At 39.2% G+C, this 15,397-nt stretch overlaps 1 non-coding gene across 1 annotated transcript; it reads right to left on the reverse strand.

Annotated features, from left to right (window-relative positions):
• Positions 1-1,381: 1,381 nt before the first annotated feature.
• TRNAW-CCA (transfer RNA tryptophan (anticodon CCA)) lies at positions 1,382-1,454 on the reverse strand. Its single transcript has one exon. It is a non-coding gene; the product is annotated as a tRNA-Trp (tRNA).
• Between the last annotated feature and the right edge of the window lie 13,943 nt (positions 1,455-15,397).

A 15,397-nucleotide genomic window follows, 5' to 3' on the forward strand; every position in this document is an offset into this window, starting at 1 on the left:
TATTGAGGGCAGCAGTTTCACAGCATCATCCTTTAGGATTTGAAATAGCTCAGCTGGAATTTGATCACTTCCAGTAGCTTTGTTCACAGTGATGCTTCCTAAGGCCCACTTGACTTCCCATTCCAGGATATCTGGCTCTAGGTGAGTGATCACATCATCATGGTTATCTAGGTCATGAAGGTCTTTTTTGTATAGTTCTTCTATGTATTCTTGCCTCCTCTTCTTAATATCTTTTGCTTCTGATAGGTCCTTTATTGCTTCTGTCCTTTATTGAGCTCATCTTTGCATGAAATATTCCCTTTGTGTCTCTGATTTTCTTGAAGGGATCTCTAGTCTTTCCCATTCTATTGTTTTCCTCTATTTCTTTGCATTGATCGCTGAGGAAGGCTGTCTTATCTCTCCTTGCTATTCTTTGGAACTCTGCATTCAAATGGGTTTATCTTTCCTTTTCTCCTTTGCCTTTCACTTCTCTTCTTTTCTCAGCTTTTGAAAGGCCTCCTCAGACAACCCTTTTGCCTTTTTGCATTTATTTTTCTTGGGGATGGTCTTGATCACTGCCTCCTGTACAATGTCATGAACCTCTGTCCATAGTTCTTCAGGGACTCTATCATATCTAATTCCTTGAATCTATTTGTTACTGTATAATCATAAGGGATTTGTTTTAGGTCATACCTGAGTGGTCTAGTGGTTTTCCCTACTTTCTTCAATTTAAGTCTGAATTTGGCAATAAGGAGTTGATGATCTGAGCCACAGTCAGCTACCAGTCTTTTTTCTTTTTCTTTTTGCTGACTTTACAGAGCTTCTCCATCCTTGACTGCAAAGAACATTATCAATTTGATTTTGGTATTGATCATCTGGTTATGTCCATGTGTTGAGTCTTCTCTTTTGTTGTTGGAAGTGGGTTTTTGCTAGGACCAGTGTAGTCTTTTGGCAAAACTCTGTTAGCCTTTACCCTGCTTCATTTTGTACTCCAAGGCCAAATTTGCCTGTTACTTCAGGTATCTCTTGACTTCCTACTTTTGCATTCCAGTCCCCTATGATGAAAAGGACATCTTTTTTGTGTGTCAGTTCTAGAAGGTCCTGTAGTTCTTCATAGTAGATATGCTGCTGCTGCTGCTAAGTCACTTCAGTTGTGTCCGACTTTGTGTGACCCCATAGACAGGAGCCCACCAGGCTCCCCCATCCCTGGGATTCTCCAGGCAAGAACACTGGAGTGGGTTGCCATTTCCTTCTCTAATGCATGGAAGTGAAAAGTGAAAGTGAAGTTACTTAGTCGTGTCTCTTAGTGACCCCATGGACTGCAGACCACCAGGCTCCTCCATCCATGGGATTCTCCAGGCAAGAGTACTGGAGTGGGTTGCCATTTCCTTCTCCAGGAGGTCTTCCCGACCCAGGGATTGAACCTAGGTCTCCTGCATTGGAGGCAGATGCTTTAACCTCTGAGCCATCAGGGAAATTTGAAGGAAATAGAGCTTAAAAACATGTGAGGATATTCACAAGTAACTTTTCCATAAAATCATCCTTTGTTCTAAAATCTTCTTTCCACACTCAAAATATTTTTATGAGGATCTCTAATCCACCCTCAATAACAAACGTATGTGTCTTTAAAGCACATCTGTGGAAATATTAAAGAGGTAATAAGATGCAACGGAGAGAAAGGGTTTTGATTTTGTTGTGGTTGTTCATGGTTCCAAACGTCTTTGTTTAGTTTCATATTTCTTTGCCTTTTTCCCCTCCCAAATTGTTCAGTTCCATCATTCCTAATGTCATAACATCTGCCCCACTGCTTTTCAATATCCTGACATTTCTTATTTCAAGGATGTGATTCTTCCCCTGGAGCATCGATCTGCCCTCTGAATGGCTGTGTTGGTTGGCTGGCCTGGTTGTCTCTGTGCAGATTACCACCACCACCCTCAGCCTTTGCCTGAAAGGTTACCTTCAGTCCAGATAAATAGAGAGTCTAGATAGACAATTTTTGTCAGGCAATACAAAATGGTTTCTCTAACCTGATAGAACCTTTTAAGTGGATCATGTTGGAAGGATAGGTTTAAACCTAAATAACAACAGTTACTGGGGAACAGCATAATGGAAATGCAGATTTCAGCAGCCTGGGCTGGAATCTTCACTCCATTCCTTCAGGCTGGCTTCATTTAAAAAGGGCACTGTGTCTAATGGTTAATAACATGAGCTCAGATGTCTGAACTTTCAGAATTCAAATCCTGATTTCAGCATTAACTCTTTAGGTAACTTGGGAAAATTATTTAATTTCAGTGAGCTCAGTTTCTCAACTAGTAAAATACCTCACAGTATTATTATAAAGAGGGAAAAATGAGATAGAGTGATTTCATAAATACCTAATAAATGATAGCTATTTTTTATTAGTATAGCAAATAAGTGAAAGCTGTCCTTGTAGCAAAGAGATTTAGGACATAAATGGAAGGAATTAGGCATAATACTTTTGCAATATAGAGTTTATAAATATAAATATTTTGTACAACTATATGCTTTTAAAGTCCTTCAGAGCAAAGGGAAAAATGAGATTTCTAAATTCCATGGATACGTATTAAAAATCATATGCACTGATCAATAAAGTCTGAAGGGGCTGATGAAACAGACTGTATTTTTCTGGGACAGTAATTTTAGTCTATGAATTATTTATAAGGAGAATGAAGTAGAAACAAAAGAAATATGAAAGCATAAGGCTTACCTTATCAGTCATAATCTTTCAAACATCAGCAATGAAGTCATAATCATTTGCCACATGCTGGGGCATCCAGGAACAGTGCAACATTGTGTCATATAAAAAATGCATCATAATATGTAGAAGAAATTAATCCCTGGTGACTTGCTATGTGTCTATTTTGAGTTTTTCCCTAATTGTGGGTTTAAAAATTAGGTGAAAACAGATTTGGGGTAGGGGATATATCAAATAAGAGTCTCCAATATGTCATCCTTTTAGCATATGTTACATCATGGGCTTCCCAGGTGGCAGTAGAGGTAAAGAACTCGCCTGCCAGTGCAGGAGGCATAAGAGATGATGATTCGACCCCTGGGTCAGTAAGATCCCCTGGAGGAGGGAACGGCAACTCAATTCAGTATTCTTGCCTGGAGAATTCCATGGTCAGCTATAATCCATTGGGTTGCAAAGAGTTGGGCATGACCAAAGCAACTTAGCAGGCACGCATGCATGCACCTCATGAGCAGTAAAGATCTCTACAGAATTATAACCATGTAGGTCTTATTTTGGCTACAAGGAAACTGAGACCTAAGCAGTTACATAACAAAACTGAGTAGCAGAATGTTAAGTGAGAATCCAGGCTTTGTAATTATCAGTCCTTTATCCTTTACACTTTCCTGCTGCTGCTGCTGCTGCTAAGTCACTTCAGTGGTGTCCGACTCTGTGCGACCCCATAAGGCTCCGCCGTTCCTGGGATTCTCCAGGCAGGAACACTGGAGTGGGTTGCCATTTCCTTCTCCAATTCAGGAAAGTGAAAAGTGAAAGTGAAGTCACTGAGTCGTGTCCAACTCTCAGCGACCCCATGGACTGCAGCCTACCAGGCTCCCCCGTCCGTGGGATTTTCCAGGCAAGAGTACTGGAGTGGGGTGCCATTGCCTTCTCCGCCTTTACACTTTACACCCTGCCTAATTTACAAGGCAATTTTGAGAAGTAACAACAGGAAAAAACAAGTCAGATTTCACTTTATGCTAAATTTCACTATCAGAGAAAGCAAGCTTTATTAGTTCTATAATGCATAACAATTATATGACAATTAGGTGGTATCCATGGGACTATCCATAGATAATAATAGCTAATAATTATTGAGCACTCTGTGGCGGAGTACCTATTATATCCCATGTCATCTTTTAATACTTTATGAGTATTAACTCATCTAATTCCTGATGAAGCCATTATTATTATTATTCTTAGTTTACAGATGTCTGAGTCACTGTAAGGTTAAGCCAAAGACATAATCATATCATCAAACAATATCTTTCCCCCCTCTTTTGATAGAAGCTTATGTAAGATCAAAAATAATTGTGGGAAGAAATAAATGTATTATATTCTCGAGACAAATGTATTCTATTCTTGAGATGAACTGAGAAAATATATGCCCAAGGTAAAAATACAGAATAATTATTTATATATGAATATATCATTGGTTCATGGGAAAATTGTAGAACAGAGTAAGTCTTGGAACAAATAATATGAATGAGCCTATGCACTAAAGTATCTTTCCCAGTTGTTAAGGTCTTACACCTTGAAAACAATTCATAATTTCTTTTTTTCTCATCTCACTTCCTTATATTGGGACCAAGGGCAACTTATCATTGCCTGGTGTTTTTTGGTTATTGGTCTGTTCCGGGTATCACTGAAGTACTGAAGTGCAAAATGGTAAAATTTTTACTGAGGTAACAGGGCAAAGGTCACTTCCTCTTAATATGTTTTTCTTGAATTTTTTTAAGGTAACATTAGAGATCTCCCCTTTCTCTAACATCAGCATCATTGATTTGCAAGTAGAGATTTTGGGACTGGTTGTGTGCCTCTTCAAAAAAGAAAAATATCCCTTTGTAAGAATGTATTCTGGCAGTTGGATCCTGAATTGCTAGTGTAAGAATTAGTTAGTGAAGAGATAGTAGACACTTTTTAAATTATTAAAGTACAGTTGGTATATCACGTCTCTAATGTTTCCAGGGAAGGACTACTGAAGAATTTATCATTTGTAGATTTATTTCCTTACAAAACTTGTCTTCTTTTTACTTATCTTCATGAAAATTTCAGTGGTTCAGTTCTTATAAAAATATCATTTATGCTAGTTATGATGACAGCAAGAAAGGATTAGAAGGTTACACTGTGGTAGAGTAAGCTGTCAGTCCTACATAAAAAACCTGCAAACAGAAACACAAGGCCCTCTGTTCTCCTCATTATGTTCATGCTTTCGATGCTTTGAGGCGAGGCAACACTTCCTTAGGAAGTATAAACAAATTGTGAGAATGATTTCACCTATTCCCAGGCTGAATCTGCAGAAAAACTTTAAAGAGTTTGCATGCTTTTGAGTTTTCTGGGCCGAATTCTCTGTCAGTTGTTATTTCCCCTGAATGCTAACCAGATTGTGAGTGAATTTAAATTGAGAAGCTATTTTTGTTTCTGGATAAATTATGTAGTGAAACACTACCAGTAGAAAACAGGGAAGGGGCTATTAATACAAAGATCTTTCTTCAATGCAAAATAATGATGAGTTTGAACAGAAAGCACACAACAGATGAACATAGTTTTTGTGTGTTTAACTGTATGAGTGAAAGAATAAGAAATATCCAAGACAAATTCATAAGAGGAGAAAGTATAGAACAGTCATGGTCAAGTGGGAATGTACTCTTCCCTCATTCATTGTCTAATGGAATGTGCGTAACACTAATTTCAAACTTTACAATGCGGGAGACAACAAAGAATGTAAATTCTTCTAAAAATATAAAATATAATGCCAAGAAATCTATTACTTTTAAAACTAATGGGTAGTGCACCTATTCTGCTTTATTGACTATGCCTATGCCTACGACTATTTGACTGTGTGGATCACAATAAACTGTGGAAAATTCTGAAAGAGATGGGACTACCAGACCACCTGAAATGCCTCTTGAGAAATCTGTATGCAGGTCAGGAAGCAACAGTTAGAAATGGACATGGAACAACACACTGGTTCCAAAGAGGAAAAGGAGTGCATCAAGGCTGTATATTGTCACCCTGCTTATTTAACTTCTATGAAGAGTACATCATGAGAAACGCTGGACTGGAAGAAACACAAGCTGGAATCAAGATTGCCGGGAGAAATATCAATAACCTCAGATATGCAGATGACACCACCCTTATGGCAGAAAGTGAAGAGGAACTAAAAAGCCTCTTGATGAACGTGAGAGAGGACAGCGAAAAAGTTGGCTTAAAGCTCAACATTCAGAAAACGAAGATCATGGCATCCGGTCCCATCACTTCATGGGAAATAGATGGGGAAACAGTGGAAACAGTGTCAGACTTTAATTTTGGGGGCTCCAAAATCACTGCAGATGGTGACTGCAGCCATGAAATTAAAAGATGCTTTACTCCTTGGAAGAAAAGTTATGACCAACTTAGACAGTATATTCAAAAGCAGAGACATTATTTTGCCAACTAAGGTCCATCTAGTCAAGGCTATGGTTTTTCCTTGGTCATGTATGGATGTGAGAGTTGGACTATGAAGAAGGCAGAGCGCAGAAGAATTGATGCTTTTGAACTGTGGTGTTGGAGAAGACTCTTGAGAGTCCCTTGGACTGCAAGGAGATCCAACCAGTCCATTCTGAAGGAGATCAGCCCTGGGATTTCTTTGGAAGGAATGATGCTAAAGCTGAAGCTCCAGTACTTTGGCCACCTCATGCGAAGAGTTGACTCATTGGAAAAGACTGATGCTGGGAGGGATTGGGGCCAGGAGGAGAAGGGGACAACCGAGGATGAGATGGCTGGAAGGCATCATGGACTCAATGGACGTGAGTCTGAGTGAACTCCGGGAGATGGTGATGGACAGGGAGGCCTGGCGTGTTGCGATTCATGGGGTCGCAAAGAGTCGGACATGACTGAGTGACTGAACTGAACTGAACTGATGCAGATGACACCACTCTTATGGCAGAAAGTGAAGAAGAACTAAAGAGCCTCTTGATGAAGGTGAAAGAGGAGAGTGAAAAGATTGGCTTAAAGCTCAACATTCAGAAAACTAAGATCATGGCATCAGGTCCCATCACTTCACGACAAATAGATGGGGAAAGGTGGTAACAGTGGCTGACTTTATTTTTCTGGGCTCCAAAATCACTGCAGATGCTGATTGCAGCCATGAAATTAAAAGACGCTTACTCCTTGGAAGGAAAGTTATGACCAACCTAGACAGCATATTGAAAAACAGAGACATTATTTTGTCAACAAAGGTCCATCTAGTCAAGGCTATGGTTTTTTCCAGTAGTCATGTATTGATGTGAGAGTTGGACTATAAAGAAAGCTGAGCACAGAAGAATTGATGCTTTTGAACTGTGGTGCTGAACAAAGCAAAAAGTACTATGTGAATTTACTTCTGAAAAACATAAATATATTAGCAAATGCCAGAAGGAAATTCTCACAGAATTCATAATAATGTATGTAGGTATGAACTGGCCTGACCACTACCTGCCCATCATCCAAATTCAAGGGCATTGCAAGGCTTAGGGGTCTGGTGCCATGCATCTGCTGCGAGATCCCTTCAGCTGTCCTTCATTATTCTTGGGTAAGGAATGAAACACCAGAATGGGCCTAAACTGCCCTTGACTGTCACTTTACTTCCCTAATCTTGGCTCTCACTGATTTGAGCAAATTAAATACTCTCCTAAAATTTCTGTTTTGTTCCGGACTTTGGGGCTTTTGTTATTTTTGTTTGTTTGTTTGTTTGAACACTCCTTACTTCCTTTTTCTTTGCTTAATCTTGGTCACATTTCCATGATGGTGTCAGTCCCTCTGGCTAGATTTCTCTGAAGCCCTTCACTTATAAACTTTCATAGCATACTATCAACCTCCCAGTCGTATAACTGCTAAGAATGTATCTTGTTTGTAAACCACTCTGTCCAGTTTTGCATAGTTACCCCAAATGAAGTAAGATTTTTCTCTGCAGGCTGTAAGGGCTGGACATGCAATTGTCTTCTGCATCACTGCACCGGTGGGTTCCCGGCACCTTGGCTGAACACCCGCTTCACAGTGGTACTCAATAAATATTTAATGAATAAATATATCCATTCATTATCCCAGAATCCTATCAGGTTGGTGTAAAAATAACTGTAGTTTAGCATTGTTGAGCTTTGCTGTTTGATATTGGAATACATTCTTAAATAAATGTGATTAAGTTATATATCATTTCAATGCAAGTTTCTTGCTTTATGTTTTTTTGCTAATGAAATTACTTGCTTTGTATTTTGTATTTGTTTTAGATTATGGAAATAATGTTAGACAAAAAGAAAATTCAAGTGATTTCGTTATTCGAGTTCAAAATGGGTCATAAAGCAGTAGAAACAACTTGCAATATCAACACATTTGGCCCAAGAACTGCTAACAAACCCTCAGTGCAGTGGTGGTTCAGGAGAGATGAGAGCAAAAAAGATGAGAGCCTTGAAGATGACGAGTGCTGTGGCCACCGTGGGAAGGTGACAACGACCAATTGAGAGCCATCATCAAAGCTTACAACTACGTGAGAAGTTGCCCAAGAACTCATCATTGACTCTACTGTCATTTGGCATGCGTGCATGTGTGCTAAGTCATCTCAGTCAGGTCCTACTCTTTGCGACCCTAAGGACTCTAGCCTGCCAGGCTCCTCTGTTAATTTGAAGCAAAATGGAAAGGTGAAAAAGCTTGATAAGTGGATGTCTCATGAGCTGGTCACACACACACCCACAAATGTTATTTTAAAGTGTCCTCTTATTCTGTGCAACAACAATGAACCATTTCTCAATCACCTTGTGACATGTGACAAAAATCGGATTTTATACAACTGGTGATGACCAGCTCAGTGGCCGGACCAAAAAAACAAAAAAACAAAAAAAACCCCACACAACTCCAAAGCACTTCCCAAAGTCAAACTTGCACCAAAAAAAGGTCAAGGTCACTGTTTGGTGGTCTTCTGCCTATCTGATCCACTACAGCTTTCTGAATCCCAGCGAAACCATTACATCTGAGCAGTATGTTCTGCAAATTGATAAGATTTACCAAAAACTGTAAGGCCTGCAGCCAGCACTGATCAACAGAGTGGGCCCAATTCTTCTCCATGAGAACATCTGACCACGTATTGTACAACCAATGCTTCAAATGTTGAACGAATTGAGCTATGGAGTTTTGCCTTATCCTCCATATTCACCTGACCTCCTGCCAACTGACTACCACTTCTTCAAGCATTTCTACAACTTTTTACAGGGAAAAAGCTTCCACAATCAGCAGGAGGCAGCAAATGTTTTGCAAGGGTTTGTTCATCCCAGAGCATGAATTTTTATGCTAAGGTAATAGACACACTTATTTCCCATTGCCAAAAATGTGTTGATTGTAATTGCTCCTATTTTGATTAATAGAGATTTGTTTGAACCTAGTTATGATTTAAAATCACAGTCCAAAATTGCAATTACTTTTTCATCAACCTAATAGAATATGACTTACGTCCAAGGTTTGACATTTACCTGTGGCTAAGTCAAGGAGATTGTCTCTTTCTTGAACATGGTGGTACAGTTGGAAAGGAAACCATTATTCATGGAATAATCAGTCCATGCTCTAGCTAACTGGAAACTCTCACCTAACAAATAATGGCAAACTAATGAAGAATGTAAGTGACCTTAATGGATTTTTTCTGCCTGTTCATCTAACCCACTCCATCTTGGAGACTTAGTTCATATATACCTCTCACTTAGGAGGCTTGCCTCAAATCTCTACCAACTCAGTCTTCACTTATCTCTTTGACTTTACTGTCTAAGTTACTAGATGTTCAAGCTGGGTTTAGAAAAGGCAGAGGAACCAGAGATCAAATTGCCAACATTAAATGAATCATAGAGAAAGTAAGGAAATTCCAGAAAAATATCTACTTCTATTTCATTGACTATGCTAAAGCCTTTGACTGTGTGGATCACAACACACTGCAGAAAATTCTTAAAGACTGAGGATTCCAGACCACCTTACCTGTCTTATGAGAAACCTGTAATGCAGATCAAAAAGCAATAGTTAGAACCAGACATGAAACAACAGACTGGTTCAAAATTGGGAAAGAAGAAAGACAAAGCTGTATATCGTCACCTGGTTACTTAGCTTATATACAGAATATATCATGTAAAATTCCAGACTGGATGAATCACAAGTTGGAATCAAGATTGCCAGGAAAAAGTTCAACAACTTCAGATATGCAGATGATAACATTCTAATGGCAGAAAGCAAAGAGGAACTATAGAGCCTCTTAATGAGGGTGAAAGAAGAGAGTGTAAAGGCTGGGTTAAATCTCAATATTCAAAAAACTAAGATCATGGCATCTGGCCCCACTAATTCATGGCAATTAGAAGGGGAAAATGTGGAAGCAATGACAGATTTTATTTTCTTGGGCTCCAAAATCCCTGCAAATGGTGACTGCAGTCATGTAATCATTAATAAAAGATGCTTGCTCCTTGGAAGGAAAACTATGACAAATCTCAACAGCATATTGGGCTTCTCTGGTGGCTCAGATAGTAAAGAATCTGCCTTCAATGCAAAAGACCTGGGTTTGATGCCTGGGTCGGGGAGATCCCTGGAGAAAGAAATGGCTACCCACTCTAGTATTCTTGCCTGGAGAATCCCATAGACAAGTGGAGCCTGGCAGGCTATATACAGTCCGTGGGGTGGTAAAGAGTCAGACACAACTGAGTGACTAACACAGGTAGCATATTAAAACGCAAAGACATCACTTTTCTGACAAAGGTCTACATAGTAAAAGCTCTAGTTTCTCTAGTAGTCAAGTAACGATGTGAGAGTTGGACCATAAAGAAGGCTGAGTGCTGAAGAAATGGGGATTTTGAGTTTTGTGCTGGAGGAGACTCTTGAGAGTCCTTTCGACTGCAAGGAGATCAAACTAGTCAATCCTAATGGAAACCACCCTAAATATGCATTGGCAGGACTGATGCTGCAGTGGAATTTCCAATACTTTGGCCACCTGATGTGAAGAGCTGCCTCATTGGAAAAGACCCTGATGCTGGGGGAAAATGGAATGTAAAAGGAAAAAGGAACAACAGAGGATAAGATGGCTACATAGCATCAATGGACTCAATGGACATGAATCTATGTAAATTTTTGTAGATAGTGAAGGACAGGGAAGGCTGGTGTGCTGCAGTCCATGGAGTTGCAAAGAGTCAGACACGATTTAGTGACTGAACAACAACAAAGTTACTAGAAGTGTTTATAATAAAGGCCCCAAAAGAGTAATCAAGGTGAATCTGTCAAAGTCAGTGGTCTGCATGTGGGGCATTCTAGGGAATCATTTGCTTGATGAGTTCATCTTGGTCTACAACTACAAGGTGACTGTATTGCAACTCTGTCTGCTCAGGATTCTGAAATAGGTATTAGGAAATGTCTTACCAGTAAGGGATTGAAGTTTATAAATCAGTAAGTCTGTTCATTAATTTATAATGAGAAGGACAAGCACTGAGTGAACCTGCCTGTGATGATAGTCCAACCAAGTGTTTGGTTTTTTTTTCTGTAGATATAAAAATTGTTATAAGTTTGCTCAGTAAGCCCAGGAATCAGAGCAAGGGAATAACAAATATTGAATGGCATCAGGCTTTGATGGTGTTATTTCTCTCCTACCTCAGGGCTATAAACACACTGGCAATAAAAAACAGAAACATTCTTGAGTCTTTAAAAGGACACTATTAAAATTATGCTGGGACAATTGGTATGAAGATTGAAGTGAAGTGAAGTAAAGTCGTTCAGTCGTGTCCGACTCTTTGCGACCCCATGGACTGTAGCCTACCAGGCTCCTCTGTCCATGGGATTTTCCAGGCAAGAGTACTGGAGTGGGGTGCCATTTTTAGGCAAACTTGGACATATGATTGTTAGGGATATTAAATACCAGGAAGAAGGTGGTATCCACTCTTCCCTAAAGAAGTTTCAAAAAGACACTTCTAATTGCTTCTCATTTTTCTGTGCCTCCATATTTTAGCAAACCATCTTGTTTAAGAGGTGTAGTAGTCAGACCTCCAAGATGACCCATGAGATTTTTCCTCATCTAGTCACATACCCTGGGGTATATAACCTGAAACTTTCATGAGACTATGATGGGAAAGTCATTCTTTTGATTAGGTTTTATTTATGGGATAGTTGCTTTTGTGATTATGTTCCTTTATATTAAACTCTTTCATAGCATGCTGGAGATAGTTTTCCCTACTGGTCTTGAGGAAGTAAGCTGTCATGTTGCATATCAGGTTACATGCCATGGAAGAAATGCTTCTAGAAGCTAAGGAACTGTATACATACACCAGGGCTTCCCTGGTGGATCAGATGGTGAAGAATACACCTGCAATGCAAGAGACCTGGATTCAACCCTTGGTCAGGAAGATCCCCTGGAGAAGTGAATGGCTACTCACTCCAGTATTCTTGCCTGGAGAATTCCATGGACAGGGGAGCCTGACAGGCTACAGCTCATGCAGTCACAAAGAGCTGGACATGACTGAGCGACTGCACATACATATATGTTGTATAAGCCACAACTACAGGAACTGACTTTTGTGGCAACCAGTAAGCTGAAGACCCCAAACCTCGAATGAGACAACAGCCCTGGCTAATATGTTCATTGCAGTCTATACGAACCTGAGCAGAGGATACACCTAAGCCTTGCTGTGCCCAGACTCCATATCCGTAGAAATGGTGAGTTAGTATAGTGTGTTGTTTTAATTACCATTACACTGGTGATACTTTGTTACTCAGTAAAATAAAAGTGTCAGACTTTATTTTTGGGGGGCTCCAAAATCACTGCAGATGGTGACTGCAGCCATGAAATTAAAAGACACTTACTCCTTGGAAGAAAAGTTATGACCAACCTAGAGAGCATATTCAAAAGCAGAGACATTACTTTGCCCACTAAGGTCTGTCTAGTCAAGGCTATGGTTTTTCCAGTGGTCATGTATGGATGTGAGAGTTGGATTGTGAAGAAGGCTGAGCGCTGAAGAATTGATGCTTTTGAACTGCAGTGTTGGAGAAGACTCTTGAGAGTCTCTCGGACTGCAAGGAGATCCAACCAGGCCATTCTGAAGGAGATCAGCCCTGGGATTTCTTTGGAAGGAATGATACTAAAGCTGAAACTCCAGTACTTTGGCCACCTCATGCAAAGAGTTGACTCATTGGAAAAGACTCTGATGCTGGGAGGGATTGAGGGCAGGAGGAGAAGGGGACGACCGAGGATGAGATGGCTGGATGGAATCACGGACTCAATGGACGCCAGTCTGAGTGAACTCCGGGAGTTGGTGATGGACAGGGAGGCCTGGCGTGCTGTGATTCATGTGGTCGCAAAGAGTCAGACATGACTGAGCAACTGAACTGAAGTGAACTGAACTGAAAATAAAACTAATACAGCAAGCTTTATCTACTCATTTCTAAATTTGGGTAATATTCAGTTCCTGCTAGTAACTGTTTCAGAGTTATATCCTTGAGAGCAAAGATAAGGTCTTATTCTTATTGGTATACACCAAAGAATCTATCACAATGCTGGGTCAGTAGGCAGTTTTCTAAAATAAATTAATAAGATAAATAAGCAAATGAGTAAGTAAATAAATAAATGATAACTAGCTAGCTAGATAAAATTAATTTATTAATTTATAGTAAATCATTTTTATTTTCTTTAATTTTCTGTACCTCAAAAGAGAGGGTCGAACACTGCTAAAAATATTGTCAAACTCTCTTGCTTGAAGTACACCCTGTTTCTTTAAATTGTGGCACAGGCCTTGCATAATTTGCTTTTGATTCCTTCATCAATTTTTTCTACCCTCATATTCTTTTTTCACATGCTCCAACCACACTACATTTCATTCCAGTGATGAGCTTTTTTTTTTTCTAATAGAAACAGTATTATTATTCATGCAATAGCCCTTTCATGAGAAATTGAATGAGATTATGCATGTGTGCTTACTCAGTCATGTCTGACTCTGTGACCACAAGGACTGCAGCCCGCCCAGGCTACTTTGTCCAGGAGATTTTCCTGGCAGGAATTCTGGAATGGGTTGCCATTTCCTTCTCCAGAGCATCTTCCCAACCCAGGGATTGAACCCAGGTCTTCCAAATTGCAGGCAGATTCTTTACCATCTGAACCGCCAGGGAAGCCCAAATGAGATAATATGTTAAATTAAATCAGAGCAGTTTTTAGCTTCTAAAAAGCAAATGATGAATGCCAGCTCTTAATAATTTTACTAAGACCTTTTCAAATGTTTTCACTCCACTTTTCTTACAGCTTTCTCTTTCTTTTCCCAGCTAAGTAGCTGACTCAGCCTTCAGGTTTTAGTTTAAATACATTTATTTTGAAAGTCTTTCCTGACACCACCCACCACTGTCCCTAGATTAAGACTTCTTGTTACATCGAGCTGCAATTCATTAGACTTTCCTTTCATGGCACTTGTTATAATGCCAAGTAAAAACCATTTATATGATTTATGATTAGTTGTGTAAAGTCTGCCTCTTCTACTAAAATCACAAGGTTCATGAGGGCAAAGACCCTATCTGCCTTATTTATTATTGTTTCCCTAATTCCAGTATAAGGTTTGATACATAAGACCTGTTCAAAACTATTTGTAAGTGATAAATATAATATATATATATATAAATGATTATAAGAAAAGCATTCATTGAGAAAGAATCAAAGCAATGGCCCTTACATTTTCTTGCTACAAACATAAGATAAATAAAAAATGAAGAGGGTCAAACAGTGAATTAAATGGAAACATATGTATTTAAATTAGGTGAAATAAATTGTGTCAAAGGTATTTAATTTTTCAAAATATCACATTACAGAAGAATTCAAAGAGTCACTTTAGCTGTAACTATATTCATTATTTCAAGGTTGGCTGGAAAAAAGACAGAGTTGGCAGTTTATTTCTCCACCCCTCATGTGTTATCTGGCTAAATTTAGCTATTATAATCAACAGAATCTCAAATTTCATAGGTACAATGAATGTTTACTTTGAGTTGTAACAACCTAATATGGGTGTTTTAGTTAAGTGGCATTTTCGTAGGCAGAGATTCAGGAATTCCAGTCTCTTTTCGTCTTATGACTCTGCCATCCTATCCCAGGAGAGGAAAGAAAAAGGGGGACTATGAGTGAGAAGTTTTTATGGACCATACTGGAAATGGAGCGCCTCACTCCTTTTACCATTCTGTGAGTAGCAACTTCTACATTGGTACACCTCAGCAGAAAATATGCTGGAAATACTGTCTAGCTGTATCTGCAGAAAGAAGAGGAAGTTGATGTGGGTGAGAGTTCAGCCAGTCTCTGCCATGACATGCCAAAAATTAAATGTGTCCTCTATCCTCATACCACTCCAAAGTTGAGCAGGTTTATACAACAGTGAATGGATATTTATTTTAATATACCCAAGACATGTCTGTAATCTTCCAGAATGTAAAAAGATATAGGCATTATGTTATGTCAAAATGACCCCAAATGCCATGAATTTAGCATGATAAGAGCAACCTTGATTAAGTCAAGTATCAACCTTTCTAGTACATAAAAACATTAATAAATTAGGCTTTTCCCCTCTCTATTTTTAACAGAATATTTGGGAATTAGATTATTACAGCCCAGTTATTTCTAAAGATGAGTAACACTTCCACAGGGCACTGCTAAAATGCACTGAGGCATTTTAATTGCCTATG

Source organism: Ovis aries, chromosome 19, assembly GCF_016772045.2.
Source record: "Ovis aries strain OAR_USU_Benz2616 breed Rambouillet chromosome 19, ARS-UI_Ramb_v3.0, whole genome shotgun sequence".
NCBI lineage: Eukaryota > Metazoa > Chordata > Mammalia > Artiodactyla > Bovidae > Ovis > Ovis aries.